The sequence below is a fragment of the Colias philodice genome, chromosome 19 (assembly GCF_061535455.1).
Source record: "Colias philodice isolate Cphi_HAF_F1 chromosome 19, ilColPhil1 Martin Lab GWU primary, whole genome shotgun sequence".
Classification (NCBI taxonomy): domain Eukaryota; kingdom Metazoa; phylum Arthropoda; class Insecta; order Lepidoptera; family Pieridae; genus Colias; species Colias philodice.
Window position 1 is genome coordinate 11,097,569 of NC_143104.1, and position 9,052 is coordinate 11,106,620.

The following is a 9,052-nucleotide window of genomic DNA, read 5'->3' on the forward strand; positions in this document are numbered from 1 at the left end:
AAGTAGCAAATGGCAAAACAAATTTAAAAAACAAAACTGGATCAGAGCTACAATTGTTCAAGCTATCTACGCCGTAACTCGTAGCAGCGTAGCGCTACGTCGTAGCTATCGGAGCGACAAAAGGTCCACTGCAGTCCAAAGAAAACTATCACAACACTAATATCTCAGCTTGCAGCTTATCTTCGATACTTCAACTTGCCTTCAGGGCAAATTTAACCTTATTTTGTCCTAATAAAGTTTAATTCTCCTTGTCTCTACAGTTGTATCATTTGAAATACATTAGTTTTCTCGAGTTTGAGCGTTATGTAATGTTCTTAGAGTTAAATTTTGAGTGTGATATCGGATCCAATTCACACCTATACCGGTTATCGGCGTTTCCTCACGCTTTTGTTCCTAATGCTCATTACGTATTCTCTCTACTGAGAGTAGATATAAATTTCATAGCTTTTATTGAGGGTCACGACTATTGTGAACATTCGATTTCGGCTAAAGAGCGGTGATTGGCCAATTTAATTTCAAATGTAAAAATGCAAAAAATAGAAAACTGTAAAGAATAAAAATCTCAATTTTATGAGAAATACGACAAGGCTTTATATTTCAGTTGTTCGGACCTATTAGCAAAACGATTAAAGCCATTATTTTTACACGAAATATATTATTCCATCCAATATTCAGTCGTTCGTTGAGCATAACTTCTGTCCATCAATTTTTAAGACACACTAAGAAATACAATGAATATTAAAAGCGTCATGAATAATATAGTTTCACCTTAGCCCTTTGGACTTAATATCGAATTTTTCCATTTCGGTACAATCATTGACCGCTTTCACGATATCTCAAACGTGAGGTTGCGCTCAAATGGAGCTCTTACGGGAACGCAGCACCTAAAGCTATAATTAAGCTATTTAGAGAATTCTGCACCGTCACATAATCCCGTATAAAAAGTGGTATGTTTACACGCTACGTGATACGTGTTTAGTGCCGACCATTCTATTTTATCGCATTATCCAGCCTCGGATTGAAAGTAAATTGTTCGATTTATTTTTTAACTCTGTCGTAAGTGAAACTCGATGAGATTTAACTGATTTCAAGCGCAGAATTTTTTTTAGAATTTTATATCATTTAAAAGTGATTGATGTTAAAAGATATGATAATTATCATATTTATTCACTTTGTTAATTTATTTCATTTTATTTTATACATAACAGAGAATTGATGAAATGTGCTGTAATAATTGGTAAATTTTTTCCCGAAAAAAATATTAAAATTAATACATAACTCTATATTATAATAAGATGTCCTTCACAAAATTGAGAAGTCAATGAGCCGAATTATTATGTTCATTTAGACCCTTGGCCTCTGCCTTAAAAACTATTAGCGCGTCCAATCACGTATATCCAAAACTGTAATACATTTTTACAGCAGCGGAGCTTTGAAAATGGAAATAAAACTAAATTGATAACTATCAGTGGATATAGTTTTACGCAACAATAGCCGTTGCAGCGATTGTGGGCTTCATACAAATTGGCCGCAGCCCGCTTGATCATATTTTACGTTTATTTCATTTGAAACCAAACAATTTCTCTAAGCTTTCCACTTTTTAAATGATGCAATTCAAAACCGATGAGAAGTAAAGGTTTGTAGAGTAAAACTATAAAGCAAAATACGGTACGATATTTCTTTTATTTATGATTTTAATCCTACGTAGAGTTCATGAATCTACATAAATAAAATTTTGAATCAGATAAACAATTTGTAAATGCATTATAGTCCTTTGAACTTTAAAATTATTACATGGAAAAGAAAAAATGAACATTTCGATTCGAGTCTTTCCTATTTTCTAAAATTTGTTATTGTATTGTAGCGGATTTTTAATTTGTCGTCATACTTCATTACCTTTTTATTTCGTTTAAAAACGTTTTTATTTAAAGTTTTTCTAACAAAACTAAATCAATTATTCCTCTAAACTTTATCTTATTAAAGCTGAAATTGATGTAGTATGCGCAATCAAAATTTACAACATACAATTACAGAGATGATCACTAAACTACGAGCCCTGCAATCCTGCATTGCACCCATTATAACTTCAACAACTGTATCACTATTGCATTTAGTTGGTTTACTTAGTTTAATTAAAAGTAATCCCAGCTCCGAACTTTTATAGACTGAAAATTTAATTCGTATTGTGTTAATTTACTATTGTTTAAATACTTGCTTTTCAGTAATTGGCAACGATTTCAAATAAGCTCTGAAAAATCAATATACATAAAACTCTCCCGTTACTAATTACTGACGTACTGACGGACAACGCACATCCGAAACTAAAAAAAACTAAAAAAACTTCTGATCGAGGAAATGGGATTTGGTATCAAGTTTTCTCAGGGAGTGTAGAGGAGTACTGAGAGACGATTTTTAGAAAATATCTAACTTCAATAATTAATTGTTTATTATACACAAATTAATTATGTTTTCATACTAGTACTTCGTTTATTTTAAGCAATGTTGTATATTGATTGTGTGTACTATATGCATTATATTATACTAGTAGAATATAGATAAATAAAAATAGGAGAGGAGTTTCTTGACAGTTTTTGCTAAAAACTCGGCGCGATTCCGAACACGGCTGTAAACTTAGTTTAAGGTTGACGTTCATAAGTGAACCGAAGCCATATGAATAAATGATTTGAACTATGATGTCGGAATATGAATATTTGGAAATATCATTTATAATATTATGCATTAAGACATGGTACTTCTTTGCCCGTAATTATTCAATTTCAATTTATTTATTGAATTTCTTGAAAATCGGTCAAGTAACTTTGAAAATTAGTTACAAAAGATTAAGATTAAGTTAAAAAAGAAAAAGAGAGCTCATAATCGGAATAAATATAAGCATATTTCATGATTATAATAATAAACACATATTTAAATTTAACACTAATACAAAACTACGCATATTATCCATCAACATTCTACATCCATTTATATTGATTCTCATTCCACTAAACCGTACAAAAGGCACACAAACAACTACATCTAACATGATGTAATTACCTGAACAACTCAGTGAACCATAACCAATGAGCAAACAGAGAGTGTTGGTCTTCAAGGGAGTTGGCGCAAACAGATGCAATAGTTGGCAAGTTAGACAAACGTCACGTGTGCTACTTGTGTTTGATGGTAATAAGTCATTATGGTTGTGTGTTCATTGTTCTTATGTATAGCTTTTGGCTCGCAGCTTCGCCCGCGTAGTCAAAGGATAACTCGCATGGTTCCCGTTCCCGTGACATTTTTGGGTTAAAAACTATCCTATGTGTTAATCCAAGTTACCTTTGCATCTGTACCAAATTTCATGAAAATCGGTTCAGTAGTTTTAGCGTGAAGGAGTAACAAACAAACATATAAACTTAAGCATTTATATATTTATTTATGTTACCAACAACAGGTAAGTAATGTGATACTCCTGTTAAAAATTAAATTGTAATTGTGTTTGACTTTTATGAAGGCGTTGAACCAATTTGGATGAAATTTGTAACAGCGATAGATCTTTAATAAAGGACTTGATACATTGTAGGTATTAAGAAAACTAACCTCGATGTGTGCGTAAATGTAAAGGATAGAAATATGGGTGTCACGCTATAAAAGACGAAAAGCAAGTAAAAGTTGAAATCTCTACATTAAGTGTGTCGTCAAACAGTATATATTTTATAGTGTTTTCCTCACATATTGCAATATCTTTGTTTTCGTAGCACAATGCAGATTTATCAAATCTACGATTCATCATTCAGTGCAACTCTAGTGATATTTGTAAGAGCAAGTGAGTAAAGAATGTTGAATTTCGACTATTGAGCAATACTTGTATTAGTCAAAACTTTTACAAAACTATTATTGGACAATATTTGAACATACATTAATGTGTAATGTTTATAAATCCTAGAAAAACTTCACAGAACATTAGGTACTTAAACAAATAGAATACAATATATTTCATAACAATTACATATTCATAATTCATGATCATTGAAACCTTTTCAAATTAAGTTATTACAAGTTTTTAACTTAAATTTAAATTATAAAAATCAGTAAACAGATTATTACAATATAAATTGTCTGTATTACTCTTACATTATTACATTTATCTATGTGATGATGATATTCAACTTAACTGCTTGATGTTTTTAATATTATAAATACAGTATAACAGTAGCGTAAAAACAAGATTAAACAATACCTAACTATCGATTACGGAAGCCATGGGCAGATTGTAACTGAAAATCACTAAAATAACAAACCAGCATTCAATCTAACATCGCTCGAATTTCATGCAACGCTCGCAACAAAATTGCACTAAACTATTATATCGATGCACTCTTCACTATAACATGCTATAACCCACTATTTTACGGCGACATACGATTGCAACTCGTTATCCCCACTGCTCGTAAAGACTTATTGAAGCTGAATATGTAAATGTACAGGTGGTAGCTAACTTTTTGTCTCCGAACTGTATTGTCTAGACGGAGACTAGACAGCTTTAAGCTGACTCGAATTAAGGATATTTGGCGTTATATTACCGTGTCGCAGGGGTCAAATTAAAGTAACGACGATGTAAATGTTCGCAATATTGAGTTTACAAACATAAAGCGTGTTTTTAATGAAATTTCTGGCATAATTTACTACCTATATAAATAACTTCTTTTTACTTAACAATATTAGGTTTAAAATATGATAAAATAGGTATTTTACCTACTTATTAACCTACCTTGGCATTGACTCGCGAATGTTTAACGCGTGAAATGTCCATCATGTAATTTTCTAAACACATTTTTGTAAAGTGAAATGAAATATTTTTGAAATAAATGTACCTATAACTCTCTAGGTGGCTTTCGTCGAGCAGTGGACAAACAAATGCTGGTGATGATGATGATGATGCTAACTCTCTAATAATTTTCCACAAAATTTCCAGTAAGTATTGTATTTATTATATTCCCCACATTCCAATAAATACACATAAAAGCCACTCAAACACCGCGTTCTCTAGACGAGAAAATAAAACAGGGTAAAATTTCTAAACTCACAATATTATCCATATAATTTACATTAAATCATGCTATGCCCAAAGCCCCTAAATAGCGCGAGCGTTACGGCGACATTACGCGTCGTTCTTGTATAAAATACCGATAAATAAGTGTGGACTTGGAACTTATTTAATAACTCTGACCGCTTCATGTATTTTTAACTAGATGCTACATTAAATGCAGTTTTGTGATATTATTTATTTTCGTAAGCTCTACATGGGCTTATATGTTTTGATAGCTAAGAAAATTATATTGATCAGAATAATCACAAAAAAAATTATAAGCCCTAATTATCATAATTATCACAAGCCCACAAATAATTCATTTATTATTACCATAAAGCTTCCATGTTATGAGAAAAAAATGTTTATTCAATAAAAGTATTTGAGATAATTATTTTCACAAAGATAAACATAAATATAATATTCAAATTAAGTACCTTTTCATTTACTTGAATAAACTGTAAAAATAAAATATGACTTAGTTCAATTTATTCTATATTTTTTTAAGTTTATATCTCTGAATCCTGAGCCGCGCCGTAAGCTTTTAAGCTCTTCTATGTCAGTTATAATAAATAAAAAACACACTTATTTTTACATAAAAATGTAAAAACGTCCAAAATAAAATCCTTTTTGTATAAAAGTCTATTGCAAACGACTTTACACAAAACCAATATATTTTTAGACAGCGAGTGGAATCAATACGATTTATACTGGCTTTTTAAAGTCTAGATTTTATGTTTAGTATCAAAGAGAACAGATGTAGCCCAGACCTAGACATGTGCTCTCTTTGCAATAAAATTTATTCAATAAAACTCCACGTTTTGTGAATCTGCATTCAGGACTACGCGCGACGACTCGGCTCTAGATAACGTAACGGCACTTCGTAGAGCTAAATACTGATTGATTTTAATAAAAAAAAAGACGGGTTGCACTCCGGGAGTGCCGGCAGAAGTGAAAACTTGATTATTAACGTTCAGCATGTTTGATATTTTGGAATGGTATCCGTCTTACGCATGGAATATAAGGGCTAAAAAAAAATCCGTCTTACGCTTTTTCGATCAGGCCACGTGTCCTGACGCGAGTTTAAGATTTTATACCCAACGCCGCTAAAGAAATTTTCACTTCAAAAATACTTCCTCTATCATCATAAGTTTTATTTTTTTATTACACTACACGTAAAATCTCATCCTCCAAATTTTAAAATTAAAGCCTTAATTTTTTTTTATCTAGCTTAAACAAATTTGTTTTCTTTCCATGTATTATTTATAGTCTAGATGATTATAAAGTATTAATTTATATACAATACAAAGGCTAAAGGTTTGTGGATGTGGAGATGAAGGTTTTTACTTAAAATTCACATACTTTATCTATTACGCTCACACGCTGAGGCGGCGTCCATAAAAAGAGCACTCAATCCGTAGATAAAGTTATTATGCAATTCTGCTAAAAGGTTTGTTGCTCTTGTAGTGTAACGATATGTTATTGGATACACCCTTTGACTGTAGTCCTATGGCTTTCACTTAGATATTTTTGTGCCGCACGCATAATGAATTTGATTTTAAACGACGTTACTAAAAAGACTTGCGTTTTCAATATATTATTTTATACATCTTCACACATTTATTGAGTGAATGTGCCAATCATACACGCTTTACAAGCGTAGGACTTACACCAAGAGTAAGTCCTACGACGAAGAGTAGTGTAGTTTTTGGTATTGAAAATAGCGTATTTCTTGTATTGCGAGTAATAATATTTCAGGACAATTTTCACACACGGCACGATCTGATCCCATAAGTACTAAATTTTCGCTTGTGTTATGGAGACCAGATGGCTGATAAACATACATAATTATATAATTTTTAAATAAATACTTATATAAGTAGATAATTGACACCCAGATAGAGAGCAAACATCTATGTTCATCTATGTTCAGTAATGTAGTTCTTGTATCGCAAGTAGCGCCGTTCTTGTATTGAAGCGCGTAATTCTTGTATCGAAAAGAACAATTATTTTCTTAAGACCCACGCGCCGTTTTAATACTCAAAATAAAGACGGTAGCTTTGGCCTAAGTCCAATTGTCAGATCAGAATACATAAAATAAAAAACAAGCGTAGTTCTTGTATCGAAATAAGCGTAGTTCTTTTATTGAAAGAAACGTAGTTCTTGTATAAAAGTATTTCTTATATCAAAAAATAGCGTAGTTCTTGTATCAAAAGTAGCTCATATTATAGTTTGTTTATTATCCATACATTTCATGCTAATCAATTCAAGCGCTATAGGTACCAAAAAAAATATGCTTACCTACTATATTTTTTTTTGCAAAATAATAGTTATTATTAGGGCAAATTTTATTAAGAATTTCTCACACTGAAAACAAACTTTGTAGTTATGGCTATCAGAAGAGTTTTATTAATAATGTACTAGAACGTTTCAATATAGATATTATTATATCAACAATTTTTTTTGTTATAAGCATAAAAACAAGTTTTGAGGTAGCACAATATTATAAAAAATAATTTACATGAAAACCTGTAAAATAAATAAATCACAAAATACTTCAGGAAATAAATTAAAACTGGAAACAGTTTCATTCAATATTCAATCCACTCATTCCATGAAACTATAAAACTTTACAAGTTAACGTAAAATAACTACATAAAAGTACGAAGAATTAATATTCAAAACTGCAATTCGAATTCGAAATTATTGACGTTTCAATTTAAAAATATCTTAAACGATCAGACTATTAGTTAAAATAGCTTCGAAAGTTGGTCCTCGCGAAGTTATTTAATAACTACTGCATAATCCGACTCCGTCTGCCTAGTTTTAATCCCGGCCTTTAACATCGCCTCCAACTGAAAACTCTTTAACGATATACTTTGATACCTCTGTAGCTTCCAATTTAGATATTCTTTTTGAATTCCAGCGGTTTGTGAACTGCACTAATAAGTTCAGTGATGTTAGAATATAGATATAAATTTTTGTTTGATCGGTAAAGAAAGTTAAAATAAGCAGTTCTTTGAAATGAATATTCATGTTTCTTTCAGTTCTTCTTTTCGCTTTACGTTCTAGAATAAATTATGAGTTCGAGACTCCATACACAAATTATGTACCCTTCCATACAACATACATATAAAAGCAGAACTCAGTAATGTCCCTGTAATGGCACACGCGTCCGTGGGGCATCAAATTGAGACATATTGAATTTGGCAGGCTTGTGACGTCACGCCTAATGAATATTTTATCGCGTTAGCGGGAATCGAACCGCATTCATAATGGTTAGCGATATTTATGTGATAGTTTTCATACACTTTTTTCGGGAACTGTTTAAGTATTATTGGGGGAATAATTCGTATTTTCACACTTATTCTATTTGTAGTAGCTGCTTGTAGTGTCTTTCTTTTCATGTAGTAGTTTTTAAAACCACGGGCTTGGCAAAAGCTAGTTTTTAGCTATATATGTACGCTATTTACATATAACTTGTGTATAACAAACTTGTGTATAACAAACTGCAAAAAGCTGTAATACTTCCAAGATTTATAAAATTTCGCTCTGTTTTATTGGCGTAATTAAGTAACAAACATTCAAACTTGCACATTGATATTGTTAATATAAATATAGATTTTTGCATTAGAACATCACGAAAAAGCGAGCTGCGAGACGCTTTTAGTTTTACGTACGTAGGAGCTGCTGAATGGCTAAATAGATTTGAGTGTGGTAAGTTCTTTTGTAAGTCCTTCGTTGAAATGGATATTCAATATTTTGTACAAGTAAAAACTAGAGAATACCTGCTACTTAAGCCCTTTGTTAATTATGATTAGTTTCAATAGCATTTTGACCAATGTATTTTGTAATTAAATATTTTTATATTATGATGACAATTATTTTTGTTGATGGTTGTTTAACCATCTAACCCCGCCCGCGCCCCCTTCGATTACACAAAGAAATCATGAGTTATTGAACACAAGAAAG